We start from the raw sequence: 19,333 nt of genomic DNA on the forward strand, positions 1-19,333 counted from the left end.
GTGTATTCGGATGTCGATTTGCTTAGTCTTTGAGTGCTGGACCGGGTTTTTAACAATAGCAACGGCCACCTCATTATCACAATTGATCGTGGTTCCATAGAAATTCAAACTGTAATCCAGCAGCTAGCAGCTGATGCTGGATCCATATCACTTTAGAGCAGCAGCTGGATGCGGCAATGTACTCGGCTTCTGCTGTGGAGGTGGACACATTGACTTGTTTCTTGCACTACCATGAGATTAACCGATCTCCCAGGAATTGACGTCCTCCAGATGTTGATTTTCTGTCCAAGTTGCAACCCCCATAATCACTGTCGGTGTAAGCATGAAGTTCCAAGGGAGACTCCTTTGGATACCAAAGGCCCAAACGTGGTCTACCCTTTAAGTATCTGAAAATACGCTTGACAGCCGTCATGTGAGATTCTCTCAGGTCTGACTGATATCTGGCACACTGACAAACAGGGAACATGATGTCCGGTCTGCGTGCAGTAAGATACATCAGGGAACCAATCATTGACCTATAGAGGTGTTGATCGACTGTTTTCCTGACGGATCAGGAGCGAGAACAGGTCGCGTAGCGATTGGTGTCATGAAAGCTGTTGAGTCCTTGAATCCAAATTTCTGAACAATGTCATGAACATACTTTTCTTGATGAATCAAAGTCCCATCCTTCTTTAGTTAAACTTGTAAGCCCAGGAAGAAAGTAATCTCCCGTAAGGAACTCATTTCAAACCGCTGTTGCATAACCTCAGAGAACTCCTTGCACAGATTCTCATTCATGGACCCGAAGATAATGTCATCAACATAAACTTGTACCAGAATCAAATAACCCTTGACCTTCTTGACAAAGAGAGTTTGATCGACGATTCCTCTCTTGTATTCATTCTTCACTAAATGATCGGCCAGTGTGGCATACCATGCACGAAGTGCTTGATGAAGACCATAAAGTGCTTTGTCAAGACGGTAAACGTGATCAGGATGATTTGGATCTTCAAAACCTGGAGGTTGACTGACGTAGATTTCTTCTTTTACTTTCCCGTACAAGAAATCAGTCTTGACATCCATTTGATACACTTTAAAGTTCATGTACGAGGCGTATGCCAGAAAGATACGAATTGCTTCTAATCTTTCTACCGGTGCATAGACATCATCGTAATCAAGACCTTCACGTTGCCAAAAGCCTTGCACAACGAGCCGGGCTTTATTTCTAATGACCACCCCTTGTCATCTTTCTTATTTCGGAACACCCATTTCGTTCTGATCGGCTTCTTATGTTCTGGCTTCTTCACTAGCCTCCAAACATTCAACTTCTTGAACTGTAACAGCTCTTCTTGCATGGCCTCGCCCAGGAGTTCTCTTTCAATGCAACTATGTAGTCCTTGGGTTCCACCTGTGAAATAAAACAAGCAAAAAGACATCTGTTAATTGTTCCAGAGGTGCTACGTGTTTGGATGCCAGCAGACGGATCTCCAATGATATTCTTAGTCAGATGTCGATGATGAATTGGTAACTGTGGAATTTGCTCGCCATCCTTGATGTGTAGGTGAAAGAATGTGTTTTAAGTAAGTTATATCGTGCGTTTTATGTGTTTATATGCCTTGGACATGATTACATTGAGTGGTTTTACATTTACAGGTAAGTGGAGCTTAAAGGAGCTAAATTGGCGCATATGAGATGAAATGGAAATGAAGATTTTATTGCATGGAATTATAGAGAATTTGAAGACGAAGACATAGCCAAAAACGGTGCGTAAAACGGAGCTATAACGAAGAAGTTATGGGCAAAACAGTGCAAGGGGGCTATCACCGAAAGCAGGGGCGCTGATCAGGCAATTTTGGAAGAGAGGCCGCAAGTTTCGACCATATGAGCACAAATTGCGGCCCTGTTCGTAAAAAGACGCGGATTTTAGGTTTTTGCCTTCATATATAAATATAACCTTAGGGTTACGAAAAGGGAACTTCTCCCAGCCGTTTTTGGGTATTAGGAAGCCATCTGATGTGTTGTAAAATACACGTATTTTCCGCACCTTTTATCTATGTAATATATTATATTTTATATGTTTTTAACTCGTTTTAGATAGGTTTTACGTAAGTTTAATAACCTTGTAGGTTTTGGGTGAAAGAAAGAAGAAAACCGGGACTTTTCGAGCATTCTACGATCCTTTTACGCATACAAGTTCAAGACAAAGCTCAAGGCCCGACCCGTATACATCATGGAGGCCCAAATACTATTATAATATTATAATATAAAAAATTAAAAAACCCTAGGGTTGGACAGCAAGTTCCGATCGCAGCAGGCAGCAGGCAAGGGGAAGAGGAAAAAGTTTTTTTCGGCTTAGGTTTTGAAGGTTGTGGCGGCTAGGGAAGGAAGAAGACACAAGAACCAAGCCTCGAGATTGAATCCCCATCGTTTTTGACAGCAAGAACAGCCCTGGAAACATCTATATCCTTACATCTCTTTCATTGTTCATACACTTTGATTTTCTTGTTTAATTGTTGATTTGTTTTGCAATTGATTGAGAGATTGAATTGTTATTGATTATTGTTGATCATTGGATGATTATTAAGATGTTTGGTATGGGATTAATGATGTGTTTATTAATTGTTTGCTGCTGTCCCAAAATGATTCTCGGCTAAACTTGTTAGTTCTACCTAGGAATGATGATTCTTGTTAGTGTTTGATAGGTTTTATGGATTGTTTGATTGATAGACTTGAAATGCTATTGTAAAGTTTGATTTAGACATGAAATAGGTTGTGCTTAGTGGCTGGAAATTTTGGTGATTTATTGCATAAACCCCGTGTGTTGATTGATTAGTTTTGTATTGATTGATCGGTACATTGTTTGATTATAGACTTTGTGTTTAGGGTTTGTTTGCGGTAGGTACAACCGTAGGGTTTTGTTGCGTGATTATTTGGATTAAGTACAGCGGTTAAACACCTTCTTTGAGACCGAGAGGTGATAGGAAGTTAGGGTTGTCTCATTGCCTTTGCATGCTAGAATAAGGATTGCGCGAGAGCGAGTTCGTTTCTTGTCAGGTTTAGGTGTTTTGAGCAACTAGTTGATCTATTTTAGTTAATTGTTCCTCTATACTTGGTTATGTAGTATTCATTGCCATTAGGGTCGAGTGTTGGTGAGACCGAGAGGTGATCCTTCATTAGAACACGTTAGCAATTGTTTCCCGGGTTGGTCGTTTTAGCCGATTTTGAGTAGTTAGGGTTTGTTGTGTGAGACCGAGAGGTAATCCAGTGAGCCCGAGCGATCCTTAGTCGTGTCATCTTTAGGGACCGGTGTCTATATATCATTCAATCCATTAGCTTGTTAGGCCTACAATTTGATTCAGACCTAGGTAGACGTTTTTCTCCATTCCTAAGTTAACACAGTTAGTTCCCCGTTAAGTTTTCTATTTTTGGTAAGTTTTGTTAGTCAGTCTAGTTAGTTCAGTTAAGTATTTAAAAATAAAAAATCAATATAATTATTATTCTAAGGTAGGTCTTGTCTAGGGTTAGTGATCTTTAGCGTTCTGACATGTCCACGTGTTCGATACTCGGACTTCCTAAGTCTATACTACTTGCGATCGGTACACTTGCCGGTTGTGTGTGGTTTTAGGATTTTCGTTTTAATATTAAAGCTTAGTTGTGAGGTTCATATTTATAGGGTTATTAGACACACATCACCATCTTTCCACCATCTTAACACCTTTGAATCACCCGAATCATCCATGGCATCATCCACTCAAGAATCAAAGAACCAATTCAAGATCACCATGCTAGGCTAAACCACTCGTGACCATCTCCGGATGTAGGGTTGAGTTGTTCATTGGATTGTTGGTACTCTAAACCTAACTTTTGGATTTTGTTTGTGTGCTTGAACATGCTTTTGGGTAATCATTGAGATTTGCAGTTTATCAGTTATTGATTTTGGTCATCAACGACTAGGATTGAGTTCTTAGTGTCATTGACCTGGGTATTTTTAACCATAAAACTAATCTTTCGTCATAGCCCAAGATTACAATCAAATAGATCATTGTTTAGTTGTGTCAATCAATTGGATTAAGTTCTAACGATCATCGATTCAAACAAAGAGTATTTTATAAATGTTTTTTATTGACCTTTCGACATCGATCAAAATGGCGCCGTTCCCGGGGAGCTAGTGCGCTTAGTGTTATATCGTTTTTTTGAGCTTTCTAAAAATAAATTTATTAAAAATAATAATAATAATAATAACAATAATAAAAAAAGAATTTTCTTGTTTTGTTTTGTTTTGTTTATTTGTGTTCCATTTTACCTCGGGTATTTTAGTTCTTTTTGCAAGTTATTTTTAACAGAAAATCCAGAAACCCGAGCACGCTATTGTCACCATGAGCAATGATGGTGATTTTTGTTATTTTGAAGGCCTGTATCACTATCAAGATTGTCCAGCAGTTTCACGAAATTGGCAAGAGTGTCAACATGGGTCGGATGATAACTCCATCAATGAAAAATTGGATACAATTATTGAGTTAATGATGGATATTCAGAAAAGCAACAAGATGAGAGAGAAGGAAATCAAGGCATTGTCACAGAAGGTTACACAATTAACTGAAGAAGTGGCAATCATCAGAAGAGATCAAGGTAAGCTTTGTAGTGATACTCAGATATGTCCAGCTAACAAATCCTCTAACATGACGAGTGTACGCATAAATTAGGTAAGTACTCGTCCTCTTTCTGAAATTTCAGTTGTTGAAACTTATTCATCACAATGTGTTGAGGGTGGGGTGAATGATATAACTGAGTCTTAGTGTGAGGGTGAACATGATCATGAAATTAAAAGCTTTAAAAAATCTAAAAACAATTCAAATAACAAGTTTGCTGAAAGTAGTAATTTGAATGTGAAAGTTCCATTTCCATTAGCTTTACTTGCACCGAAAAATTTAAGTAAACGGGAATCACCTAAGGGTGAAAGGTGGGACAGTTTTGAAAAAGTGAAAATAAATAAACCATTGCTTGAACAAATTAAAAAGAGTCCTGATCATGTTGAGTGTTTAGAAGAGTTAAGTACCCTTAAACGACGTCACAAGTTTCCTAAACAACTTGATATAACTGCTAGTGTGAACGTCGTTTTGATGGGTACCCTTCCCCCAAAACTTCAAGATCCAGGAACACCTATTATTTCAATACAAATAGGTGATATTAAATTAGACAGTGCTTTGTTGGATCTTGGAGCTTGTGTGAGTATTTTACCGGGGAGTTTGTATGATCAGTATGAGTTTGGGTCACTACAAAAAGTTAAAACCACAGTGGTGTTGGCTGATCAAACTCCTACGTGTCCTAGGGGGACTGTAAAGGATGTGATTGTAAAAGTTGGCGAATTCTATTATCCTGTGGATTTCCTCGTGCTTGATTGCATAAAAAATACACAACCGACTGTTATTCTAGGTAGACCGTTCTTAGCTACAACAAAGGCTATTATTAATTGTGCTGAGGGAATGGTTAGAATGAGGTTTGGGGAAAGGAAAATGATTTTAAAGGTGTTTTCTAATTTATCTAATCATAAAATTGATAATTGTGGATCTTCTGAGAAGGAGAATCAAAGAGAAGAGAAAGAATGTTTTAAGATTGATAGGTTAAAGGAAGAGAAAGTAAAGAAGAAGTCAAGAAGGAGAAGAAGAAAAAAGGCCAAGAAATTGTTGGAGTATGATTATTACAAAGAAACTTGTAAATTTTATGATCTGGTATGGGAAAAAAATAATAACGAGAAAGGAACAAGTTTAGAAGCGGAAGGAGGCAAGCACCCCACAAGACCATACCTGATGTGCCGTTCATGGTGGTCTTGTGGAGAATTTACCTACCGTATTTCCCACATACGCTCAGTAGGTAAGGTGCCAAGGTTGTGCTTCCTCTTTCACGATCAGCATCTCTAGTGAACCAATACGGGCCGGTGTGAATGCATATTTACCTTCAGAGATTCCAACATATGCTCGGTAGCAAACACGTCGAGCCCAAGCACCATTCCTTATCTTTGAAGCATCAAATGTTGATCGGGGGCGAACCAAACATTTTCCCACCGAATTCCCAGTTTATGCTCGGTAGTTAAGGTGTTGTATCCAGACTTTCTTTCTTGTGGTAGACACGTTAGTAGAACCAATATGGGCCCATTTCAACACGTTTTGTTCAAGGTCTTCCAAACTCACCTTCCTTTTCCTTGAACTTGAACCATTCCCCTTAACTTCGTTTATTGGTGTGCTTATTATAAGAGAACAATCGGGATTCACCTGGGTTGCTTCAATCACATGCTCTTCAAAGGTTGATATGACTTCAATAGGGTATAAACTTTCAACTTCATGCCCTAAATGATCTGAACTATGTCCCTCAATATCATCATCTTCAACCACAACCGCAACATTCATTGGCTCATTAGTAATTGACGGATTTGGTGTGGTATTAATGGGCTATCACCGCAAGCAGGGGCGCTAATCAGGCAATTTTGGAAGAGAGGCCGCAAGTTGCGGCCATATGAGCACAAATTGTGGCCTAGTTCATAAAAAGACGCGGATTTTAGGTTTCTGCCTCCATATATAAATATAACCTTAGGGTTACAAAAAGCGAACTTCTCCAAGCCGTTTTTGGGTATTAGGAAGCCATCTTTCCACCATCTTAACACCTTTGAATCACCCAAATCATCCATGGTATCATCCATTCAAGAATCAAAGAACCTATTTAAGATCACCATGCTAGGCTAAATCACTCGTGACCATCTCCGGGTGTAAGTGTGAGTTGTTCATTGGATTGTTGGTACTCTAAACCTTACTTTTGGATTTTGTTTGTGTGCTTGAACATGCTTTTGGGTAATCATTAAGATTTGCTGTTTATCAGTTATTGATTTTGGTCATCAATGATTAGGATTGAGTTCTTAGTGTCATTGACCTAGTTATCTTTAACCATAAAACTAATCTTTCGTCATTGCCCAAGATTACAATCAAATAGATCATTGTTTAGATGTGTCAATCAATTGGATTTAGTTCTAACGATCATCATAGTCAAACATTTAGTCTTTTGGTTTTCATATTCAAACAAAGAGTATAATTCCATAGGTTTAACCATTCATCCAATTGGCTTCAAAACCTGAACCCTGGAGTTTTGTTTCTTTTTCATTATTGTTTACAAATACAAATCTTTTAAACCGCTTGACATCGTTTGTCCACTTAGTACAACTAATAATTAAGTATTAGAATTGATTAGCACTTTCCACTGATTCCCTGTGGATTCGACACCTTACTTGCCCTTGCATGTATTTTATAAATGTTACATCGATCAAAATGGTGCCGTTGCCGGGGAATCAACGCGCAAAGTGCTTGTTTAGTTTAGTAATTTAGTTTTTGTTTTTTGCATTTATTCGTTTGATTTTACGCGGCGTATTGGTGTGTCTCATGTGTGCTGGGAACTCAAGATGACGTGGAGTTGGGTTTATGACCCACTTGAAGGATATAAGGCTGTGGTGGACGACAACTCGCACTCTCCATTTTCTCATCATGAGCCACCTTCACATAACCTTCAAGGATACTGTAAGTCAGATAATTATAACCAAAGGAACTTCAATCAGCAAGGTTGTTACAATCAGTACCAAAATAATTCACCGACTCCACCTAATGATCATGAATATTATGAGTCATGTGAGTATGATAGTGATGGGCCCGAGACACCAATGTTTGTAAGTTATGAAGAGGAGGAGTATGACTACTATTCTGATGAGTACCTTCAGCCAAGGTACGAAGAAATTCCTCAATATAATAATCAAGATTCTGAGGTGTTGACACTACTGAAGGACCTTAATTGGAGGATGGAAGTTCACGAAAAGGCTAATGTGGCCCAAGATGAACTAATTAGTCAACTATTAGAAGAGATGGCCCAAATTAAACGAGAATGAGAGAAGTTGGCTAGTGGTTTCGAGGTGGATGATGAAGTGATAGATGACGTTTAGGGACTTTCAGAGCACGAAGTGGGGGAAGAGGTTGTGGAGATTAATACCACACCAAATCCATCAATTACTAATGAGCCAGTGAATGTTGCGGTTGTGGTTGAAGATGATGATATTGAGGGACATAGTTCAGATCATTTAGGGCATGAAGTTGAAAGTTTATACCCTATTGAAGTCATATCAACCTTTGAAGAGCATGTGATTGAAGCAACCCAGGTGAATCCCGATTGTTCTCTTATAATAAGCACACCAATAAACGAAGTTAAAGGGAATGGTTCACGTTCAAGGAAAAGGAAGGTGAGTTTGGAAGACCTTGAACAAAACGTGATGAAATGGGCCCATATTGGTTCTACTAACGTGTCCACACCGATAAGGAGAAAATTCTGAAGGTAAATATGCATTCACACCGGCCCGTATTGGTTCACTAGAGATGCTGATCGTGAAAGAGGAAGCACAACCTTGGCACCTTACCTACCAAGCGTATGCTGGAAATACGGTAGGTAAATGCTCCATTAGACCACCATAATCACTAAATGAGGTAACGGTCTGGCGTAAGAACTTAACAAAAACTTAGCGCTGACCGGGAGGCAACGCGACCTTTTGTTTTGTTTTTCGTTATTTTCGTTTTTTTTCTTTTTTCATTTTACGTTTTGTTTGTGTTTAGCAGTCTTACTAAACCCTAAATGTGGGGAAGTTCATGGTGGTCTAGTCATGATTCGGTGGAGCATATATTGCCACATCAAAGTTCTAGGAGTTCGGATCAAGTTTGCAACAATACTTATCAACAGGACCCGTTTGACAAGAGAGATTCGAATCAGGTGCATGTGTCTCTTTCCTTTACTTTGGTTGTTAAAATTTTTAAGTTCTCGTATACTACACTCAATTTTTAACAGTAAATTACATTGGGGACAATGTAAAGTTTAAGTATGGGGATGCGAGATTGGAGTTGAAAAAGTGAAAAATGTTAAAAATGTCCCGAATTTAAAATTTTGTGCAAAAACAATGGAAAATGATAGAAAAACTGGAACTGTTTGTAAACATTTATATAAATAAAAAATAAATAATAATAATAATATTAATAATAAATAAATAAATAAAAAATAATAAAAAAATTAACAATAATAATAATAATAATAATAATAATAATAATAATAATAAAAGAACAGTAACACACTTAATTTGGGATGTGTCGGTAGGCTCAGCCTTTATAAATGAAAGGACGGTTTGGGTGTTACTTAATTGAACTTTTAATGGGAAACATCTTCGGGTTTTGTTTGTTTAGCTAAGCCTGTGTAAGGACTGGGATGAAAGGTCGAGCCATACTCAAGCCTTTTTGTTAGATTTGATCACCAAAAGAAAATTTTAAAATATGAATAGACTATTGAACGATGCTTAGATAGGCTTAATGTTAGAGTATGCTAGCAGGCTTGTGATACAAACATAACAAAAATACTTCTAGTTTAAGTGGTTAACGCTTCATAGGTGTATGGTTTTATAACCTTAAATCCTGTATTGATGGGATGCTCTAGGGTTCAGACACCAGGGGTCTTTATGCGTTATATCATCTGGGTATTCATATCTCCTAAGTGGATTTATGAATATTAAAAGAGTACAAAGAGCAAACCCGCAGTTTATCTGCCAACTATAAGTCATTAAACATGATCATTACGTGCTTTTAAAAGTAAACTTACACTACTGACTTGATCATCCACGCTGTTAGTCATGTGGGGTCCCTGTGCTCGCGCCTCATTACCATTAAGAAACGGACCACACAGGACACGCCACATGTAAGCCCTATAGATGAATTCGTGCATACTCACCCCTGGATATGGATTTTGGGGTGTTGCTTGATAACGGAGGTATACCATGTAGTGGGGGCTATTTGCTAGTTAGTAACCTAATTGTACCTTAATCATATCTAATGGCAATTCTGGTAGACTTTGAAGCTTAAGTTTAGGTTTTGGTTCGATAAAATATCCAGGATTGTTTAAGCTATTGCATATGGGCTTAAAATGGTACACATGGTTGTGCATAATTTTGATCATCTAACCCTAAGGTTTAAGTCAAGTTGGGGTGGTCTGGCTCGGTAAAACCATAATGAAGAATGGTAAGGCGGCTTCATAACTTTGATGTGTGGGTCCCATTTAATCATATAAACTAATAAATTGTCACACCTTATTTGTCCCGGTAAGTATTAGGGCATGGGTTTAAGTGGATAGCAATATCGGCAATCGCGGTTTTTGTGTTATCTGTTAATAATAAAATAAATTGAGTAATTAGTAAAACAGTTTCCGGTTCTGATTCCATTGTAAATATTTTTCGGGACGAAATAGGACAAGTGTGGGAATGTGATGTGTGGGTGAAAGAATGTGTTTTAAGTAAGTTATATCGTGTGTTTTATGTGTTTATATGCCTTGGACACGATTACTTTGAGTGGTTTTACATTTACAGGTGAGTGGAGCTTAAAGGAGCTAAATTGGCGCATATGATATGGAATGGAAATGAAGATTTTATTGCATGGAATTATAGAGAATTTGAAGATGAAGACGTAGCCGAAAATGGTGCGTAAAACGGAGCTATAATGAATAAGTTATGGGCAAAACAGTGCAAGGGGACTATCACCGCAAGCAGGGGCGCTGATAAGGCAATTTTGGAAGAGAGGCCGCAACATATGAGAACAAATTGCGGCCTAGTTCGTAAAAAGACGCGGACTTTAGGTTTTTGCCTCCATATATAAATATAACCTTAGGGTTATGAAAAGGGAACTTCTTGCAGCCGTTTTTGGGTATTAGGAAGCCATCTTTCCACCATCTTAACACCTTTGAATCACCCGAATCATCCATGGCATCATCCACTCAAGAATCAAAGAACCTATTCAAGATCACCATGCTAGGCTAAACCACTCGTGACCATATCCGGGTGTAGGGTTGAGTTGTTCATTGGATTGTTGGTACTCTAAACCTTACTTTTGGATTTTGTTTGTGTGCTTGAATATGCTTTTGGGTAATCATTGAGATTTGCAGTTTATCAGTTATTGATTTTGGTCATCAACGATTAGGATTGAGTTCTTAGTGTCATTGACCTAGTTATCTTTAACCATAAAACTAATCTTTTGTCATTGCCCAAGATTGCAATCAAATAGATCATTGTTTAGCTGTGTCAATCGATTGGATTAAGTTCTAACGATCATCGATTCAAACAAAGAGTATAATTCCATAGGTTTAATCTTTCATCCAATTGGCTTCAAAACCTGAACCCTGGAGTTTGGTTGCTTTTTCATTATTGTTTACAAATACAAATCTTTTAAACCGCTTGACATCGTTTGTCCACTTAGTACAACTAATAATTAAGTATTAGAATTGATTAGCACTTTCCACTGATTCCCTGTGGATTCGACACCTTACTTGCCCTTGCTAGTAAAGGTATTTTATAAATGTTTTTAATTGACCTTTCGACATCGATCAATGCTCGACTGGTGTTTCCTCTAGCTGAATGGTCAAGCTTTCTATGGGATGGAAAACGGTGGTCGCAAGAACAGAAGCACTTGGTTGAGGATCAATTTCACCTTCTTCTTGATCAACCAAGTGTTCTGGAGCAATAGGACCTTCCCATAGGTTGTCATAGAATGCAACAACGGCTAGAACAGAGGTTGAGTCGGTGTTATCAAAAGCTTCGTTTGGACTGGGATCAACCAGCACATTTGATGCGTCAACCTCCACTGCTGGACCTTGATTACTTTCTTCTGAGGGAGGTGTGGCGACAGATTCCACCACACTTGGTTCTGCAGGAGGTGGCTCTGCTTGTTTGACTTGAACATTTTCTTCGTTGTCAGCTGACACATATGAATCAGTATCTAAATCAGTGATGTCTTCAATAACGGGCATCTCGGCGGTGTCTGCAGAGGACTGCACGTTATTGACCGCGGCTGGTTGATTAGCCATGGGCGGTACATTAAGTGCAGGTGCAGGAGCAGCTATATTAACATCTTCAAGACCTCTCAATACAGCTTGCATCAAAATAGATTGATCATCAGCAGGTTGAACTGGTGCAAAAACAACAGAGGAAACCATTGGTATTACTGGTGTCAAATAAATCCCACGAAACTGCTTGAACAAACTTTCATAATCAAACATCCAGTCAGGATAATTGTGTGCATCGGTAGGGTTCAATTCCTGCCAATCAATGTTGAACGACTCTAAGATCACTCTAGTTTTCTTCTTATATACCCAATAAGCACTTTTGTCAGCAGAGTAACCAACAAAATAGCACTCATCCGCCTTTTTAGCAAACTTGGAGGTTGTTCCAGCATTGGTTTGGAGTATGGTACAGGGACATCCAAACATTCTGAAGAAATTCAACCTTGGCTTTGTTCCATAGAATACTTCATATGGAGTCTTGTTCAGTCTTTTGTTCAGAAGCAAACGATTCTGGGTAAAGCAAGCTGCGTTAATAGCTTCACCCCAGAAAATCAATGGTAGTTTGGAATATGCAGCATTGTTCGAGCAGCTTCAACCAACGTACGGTTTCGTCGTTCAGCCACCCCATTTTGTTCGGGAGTGTAAGGTGCACTGAATTGACAAAGGATTCCCTTTTTGAGGCAGAATTCATTCACCACTTCACCTTCTTGTCAGTTTTATTTTCATCTAACATGATAAACCTGAGCAGAAATTGTGATGTTTCATCCTTGTGCACTAACAGAAATGTCCAACTGAAACGCAAAAAATCGTTAGTAATAACCAGACAATAGTCTTTTCGACCTATTTCCATTGGTTGAATTAGACCGAAGAGGTCCATGTTCAACAGCTGGAGGGTGGAATTTATGGAATTGACAATCTTGGGTTTGTGAGGGAGTTTGTGCTGTTTGCATTTAGAACAAGATAAACATTTTTCAGCACAATGAAAAGATTTTACAGGTAAGCCCCTCACGTGGTCACCTTTAACCAACTTATTCAAGTTCTTAAAGTTGACGTGACCCAAACGTCGATGCCATAAAGATGAATCGTTCTCCGAGGCCTTGGACATCAAACAAGAAGCAGAACGCATAGAATAATTGCTTCTCATGTCCAGATTGTAGGCATCGTTGTGCCTCGGAGTACGCAACATGATCCACTCTTCAGGGACTTTAAATCCTGGTTTCAATATAAGACATTCATTTTCTGTGAACAGGGTTGTGAATTTCTTATCACAAATTTGGGATACACTAAGCAGGTTGTGGTTATGCTGTTCCACCAGATTAACATCATCAAAGGTCAAAGTACCATTTGAGACCTTTCCTTGCTTCGTTATCTCTCCTCCAATGTCACCAGCAAAGGAAACATGTCCACCGTCGAATGGTTTGATGTCAAACAACAGGGACTCGTCTCCTGTCATGTGTCGGGTGCAGCCACTGTCTAAGTACCAAATACTATTGACAGGCCTTCTAGGCTGACCCTACACACAAGAACAACCAGTTAGTGGACGGTTTCCCGAGACGCACTTGTCCCGGGAAAATTAAACACAAAATCACCAAGTTTAATTTTATGATTTCTGAAAATATAGTCTTTTGGTGAGTCAGAATCTGAAGAGCAATCCCTCGAGGAATTTGAATTATGATTTCCTCAGTTTTGAAATGGTTTTCTGGATTGCCTTCGTTTTGGTTTAGGTTTAACCACAAAATCTTCTTGATTAGCTTTAGTGAAAACCTTTGAAGGGCTCTTGGGCTTTTCAGCTTCAGACCCCTTCACTAACCTCTTCCTTTCCCTTTGGGTTAGCCAGAAAGGTTTCTTGGGTTTCTCAGTTCTTTTGGGTCTGAAATCCGTCTCACTGGTTGAAGTGTGAGTTTGGTTAGGCATTTTTTTAGTTTGAGCAGGAAACTTAGGAAATGTCTGACCAAACTTACTGTTGAAGTCTCTTCGTTGCTTATGCCAGTTCTTGCAATGTCTTGCAAGATGAGACGGATTGCCACAAACAAAGTAACATTTTCTTTGATTGTAGTTATAGATATCTTGATCACTGAGATATGTGGGATAAGGTGATGTAGTTGGGTTAACATGGCTGTAACCTGTATCTGTTCGATAATGATGAACATTTGAAAATTTTGAAGCAAAATAATTTGAATGCCTCGGTTTCTGTTGAGAATAGTAATAGGCATTATCGAACTGATTATAATATTGAGAACTGTTGTTATAATAATTATTTTGAGAAAATGAAGTTTTCTTTGGTGGCACATATTTAAAGAAAGTGCTTGGTTTTTCATTTTCAAAACTAGATTTCTGTTTTGTTAAGTTCTCAACATGATGATCAGTCAATGAGCAGCTAGGACTGTTCTGTCCATTAACCTTAGCTTCAATTGTTTCATCAAAAATAGTTTCACAGTCTGAATCAGATGAAGAACATTCACTTTCATCACAAACATTTGTACAATTTTCATCACTAAAAGTTTCACAAAATACAGCTTTTGATCCTGACATCAAACTTCCTAACATTGATTTACACACTTTATTACAAACTGGATTGTTAATATTTTTAATTAAATCCACACAAGATTCAAAACGTGGTTCTAACACTCCTTGTGGCCTACAACCCAAGTTAACCTTCCTACAATCACCATCATTTACATCACCTACTACACAAGACACGTTGACGTTAGACTTATCAGATGATTGAATTGGAGCAGCAGTTTTTGATGCTGCATGAACAAATTTCACTAGTTTTGGTACTTTACCAATCCCATATGCCATTTCTTCATCAGGAGAAGTATTATAGCTAAAGTGTGGCAAACTAGTATAATTATCATTCATTGGTGGGGGCACCACTGAATAATCATATCCTAGCCCCGTTTTAACTTTAGTACTTCTTTGTGCTCCGATAATATCATACAATTGCTCAGATGACGCTTCAAATCTTTCAACTTGTTTTTCTTTTTCTCTTTTATCAGAAGCATCAAGTTTTAATTTCTCAATTTCATCTTTCAACTCATTAATTATATTTTTATAATAGATGACATCTTGCTCCTTTACAAAATTTTTAAGTTTAAGATTTGCCACATCATCATGGTGAGTTTTAATCTTTTCAACATAGATCTTGTCAGCTTTAACATATTCAGCATTTAATTGACGAAGTTTTGCATTTTCTTTCAAAACTTCGTCTTGCAGATATCTATAATATGTCACCTTATTTATGCAAGCTTGAGTGCAAAGGTTATGATTTACCTCATCGATGGGTGATACATCAGAACTTGCAGCTGTGGATGTGGATGCTTCATTGTTTGTCGTGAAAGCCATGCCTGCCATGTTGAGATAATTCTGCAGCTCTTGAAATTGATCATCCCAATCCATACCAACTTGGACCTCCGTTTGGGAGACAAGGGCCCTTGTGTTTGAGCTTGAATTTCCCTTTTGTGGATGATTTCCAATTCTTGGTGCTGAGCTGCTTGGCTTATGCACCTCATGCTTCTTTCCATCAGCTTTACTGTTTTCTTCTTCAGTCACCTCAGTCACACGAATATCATTGGCTGGCTTTGAGGGATTTGTGCATTCTCTAGAAAAATGACCCATCTCACCGCAGTTGTAACATCGTAGTTTCGACTTGTCAAACCCGATCCTCTTCCTGTCTGAATCCTTGAAGCTGTCTTTCCCATACATCTTCATGAAGTTTGTAGCTCTTTACACGGCCATTGCCATTTGGTACTTGATATCCATCTTGTCGAGATCCTTTTGATTGATATCTCTCATGTCCCCAATCTCAAATTGTGGTGGCAATAAATTTCCTTGCATCAACTCTTCATGGCTTGACAGAAAAGCATGAACTATTGAGATGTTTGAGTCATTCAACATGGGTAGTGCTTCACAGTAGATGTTTGAGTCATTCAACATGGGCCTTCAAAGCTTGCTCAACTGCACAATCAACTGCCTTTTGAAAAGAGTTAGGCTCAGATGATCCAGATTGACTTCCTGTTGAGATAAAGGCATTAGTCTGTGGAGGAACATATAAGGAGTACTTTGGAGTGTTCACAGGGTACACATTTTACTGGGTTTTGCTTAGAAAAGCAGTTGGACTAGAGGATGCAGTACTCATCCCAGCTTGATTCAGAGAACTCAGATGATTATTCATTCTCATTTGCTCGTCCATCTCAAATGACTTGATAGTGGATATCAAATCACTGTTTGTCATGGCATTCAGATTGGTGGTTCTCTTGATTGTGATTGTGTTTGTACTCCAACTATAAGGCAACGAATACATCAACTTGTGATTGACCTCAGAGTTGGTGATGTTGACACTTGCAGCTCTGACTCTTACCATTAGCTTCTCAAACCTCTTAACCAAGTCCAACACACCTTCACCTTGACGGTGGTTGAACATATTGAATTCTTCTTTTAACAGGGCTTTCTTGTTTTCCCTTATTTCAGCATTGCCCTCAACCTTCTCAACAAGTGCATCCCACAAACCATTTGCACTTCTGTGTTCACGTAAAGTCTCAGTGATATCATTTGAAAGACAAACTGTCAAAAGGAGATATGCTTTCTTATCTTGTGCTAACAGGTCCCTATCATTTTGATCATAATTTTCAGGAGCCTTTAGTTGTTCCCCAGCATGTGTAACAGTCATGGGAACATGAGGACCTTGTTCAAAACATCTCATTAATTCAGTTTCAGTCAACGAGATATAGTTCATGAACCTCTATTTAAAATCGGCAAAGTTATCATCTAGGGTCATGTACTTTGGAGGTTTTTGAGGAGTTCCCACTTGGTTTTCTAACAAAAAATACCCCTTCAACAGCTCAGAATCAGTGCTCGTCATGATCTTAGCAGTCTCAAACACTTAACAAATCTCAAACAGTTCAAATTTCAAAGCAGACAACTTTTTCGCGCGAAACAGTCTTTCAAGCGAAGCGAAAAAGTTGTTTCAAGCGAAGCGAAAAACTTTGTGCAAAATGAACAGTAATGCGAAGCGAAAGGACAAGCGAATCAAAAAACCACGTGAAAGCGAAAAGCCAAGCGAAGCGAAAAAGTTAGTTATGCGGAAAAGTTTAGTTTCTAGAAGCAATTTTTCTTGGGATCTGTCCACCTAATCTTGTCAGTTCTGGTCAAAAGTAGGTACACTGATTTTCATACCAAGTGATGCGAAAATCTTTGACCTATCATTTTTAGCAATTTTTCAAACCCGTAATATCCATTTTAACACTTTTAAACCCAAAACTTTTAGATCTAAGGCTAATACACTTGTTGTTTTTCACCAATAACACATCCTAAGACATCTTATGAACTTTTAGCCGAATATATATTTTTTTATTTTTCTTGTTTTTGTGAATCTTCTTGTCAAGAACACTTCTTTTCTTTTCCCAAGATCAAAACCCAAGGTTGTGATCCAAAAACCCTCAACTAGTGAGCCGAAGCTCTGATACCAATTGTAGGTCCTGATGCGGGTGGATCTAACAACAATCTTTGGATCAACTAAACTTAGTGCTATCGGAAATCACACTAAGTCACCTAAGTGGTCTCGGATCTTGAGAATGTTTATGTTCGGGTTTTAGAGAGAGAGTAAGAGAACTAGAGAGAAAGTAAGAGTATGAGAAGTTAGAGAATTTTGGCAAAAGGTTGTTCTTTCTCATGCCATGCTCCCTATTTATAGAGGAGCATACATGAGAAATGGTTTTATTTCCAAATGCCCAATGGGCTTGATTACATTTCCTTTGGGCCATTTTCCTTGGACTTTGTACATACAAAATAACATCTAATGCCCAAATAAATACAAAAGATGCCAAACGGCCCAAATACAAAAACAAACCAATACAAAAGACTAAATACATAAAAAGGGACCTAACAAAGTATCATTTCATTAGAGACATGGTCAGGCAAGAAAAGGTGATTCTTCAATTCTGCAGTACAAAAGATGAAAAGTTTGTGTTCTTTCGTCATCAGTTGGGAGTGTAGAAGTTTGAATCAAGGGGAGGGGGGGTGTTGAAATATGATTCAAACCCCATTTGATATGCACGTGGTGATTGGTTTGGTCATCCGAAGTTCAAGGCTTATTTTACCAGTTCTTTTGTTTACGTTATTGTTTATTTGAATAAGTTTGTGTGATCCACAATTGTAGGCATTTCAATTTATTTCCGTTGTAATGCTGCTTATAAAACGCAGCCTCCTTACTTGTTTCATTCATTCACTTTTGCATAATAAAAAGATCTAAGTGAGAAATATATTTGAGTGTTATTAACAGTTTTGATATCAACAATCACCACCCACTCCAACACCAAAATATCGTTTGCCGGACGCCATAATCACAATTATGTTTAACAAAATGTGTTCCAACCAGTTACTCAGTTCCACAACCACAGGCCGGTGTGAGTTTTGAATCCATCGCTTGTAAAGCTCGTTAAGTCCTGAATTAATCTCTGATAAACGGACATCTTTAAGCTTCTTGATGCGACGACTGGAGAGGAACTCCCGGATAGAGATCTTTTTCATTTCTCACCAAAAGGGAGTGTACGGCCCCAAACCAAACACCTTATTGTTATAGCACATGTACTTCAGCGCGGCTGTTTTTGGCCTGCAAGCAAGTGCTTCGTCATTGATGGTTAAGCATTCTTTGGCTAACACACGGCGGGCTCCTACACGGGTGTTGAAAGCCGGACCGTATTTGTCTGCAATAGCACCTAGTGTACGGTGCAAAAGTTCGTCGCGGCCGAATAAGTTGAGGTGTCCGATAATTGGCCATGCGCCACCGAGTTCTGAAGCTTCTCGTGGCGTTGATTTCGACTTGGTTCGATTGATAAATATGAGTAACAGTATAGAAAGGAATAAGATAATCAGTTCAAGTGGATAATTCATTGTGTACGTAGTTGTGTGTTTCTTGTACGTGGTTTTACAGGCATAGCATGGGAATATATATATGGAATTAAGGAGCGTCAGGGATTTTGTTACCATAACATAACATATGTATGAAATCAAGTCAAATTTACTGTATATGAAAATAGTGTGATTAATTGTGCATCATTTTTTACTGTAAGGTAAGCATTATGTGTATACATCAAATTTCATGAGAACGCCGGCTCATTTAGTTACTAAACCATAATAAATGAATACAAACCACGTAGTGTGTCCAGCGCAATAAAACTAAGATCAACAATGACTTTCATATCTTATAAAAATCGTTAACGTTTCATTACCTTTTCGTGGCTATGATTACTCAATTCGTTATTGTAACTTTTAGTTTTACCAGCTGTAATGAAAATATAACATTTTAACAAAATATAACATTATATATGTAAATTCATTTTAGCCCTGCTTGCGGTGCGCACATATGATGTATATATGTGTGAACCCTCGGGTGGGCAAAAGTGAAATTGCACTAATTTTGACGTTATTTTACTAATCTCGTGAAAATAACGTTAAAAGTGACGGA

At 38.3% G+C, this 19,333-nt stretch overlaps 1 pseudogene; it reads right to left on the bottom strand.

Annotated features, from left to right (window-relative positions):
• The window catches only part of LOC143557824 (xanthotoxin 5-hydroxylase CYP82C4-like), a 38,880-nt pseudogene extending 20,121 nt beyond the window's left edge, over positions 1 to 18,759 (bottom strand).
• Positions 18,760 to 19,333: the final 574 nt, after the last annotated feature.

The sequence above is a fragment of the Bidens hawaiensis genome, unplaced genomic scaffold (assembly GCF_021521415.1).
Source record: "Bidens hawaiensis isolate Kalapana, Puna unplaced genomic scaffold, B.hawaiensis_p1.1 tig00019200_1, whole genome shotgun sequence".
In the NCBI taxonomy this organism is placed as follows: domain Eukaryota; kingdom Viridiplantae; phylum Streptophyta; class Magnoliopsida; order Asterales; family Asteraceae; genus Bidens; species Bidens hawaiensis.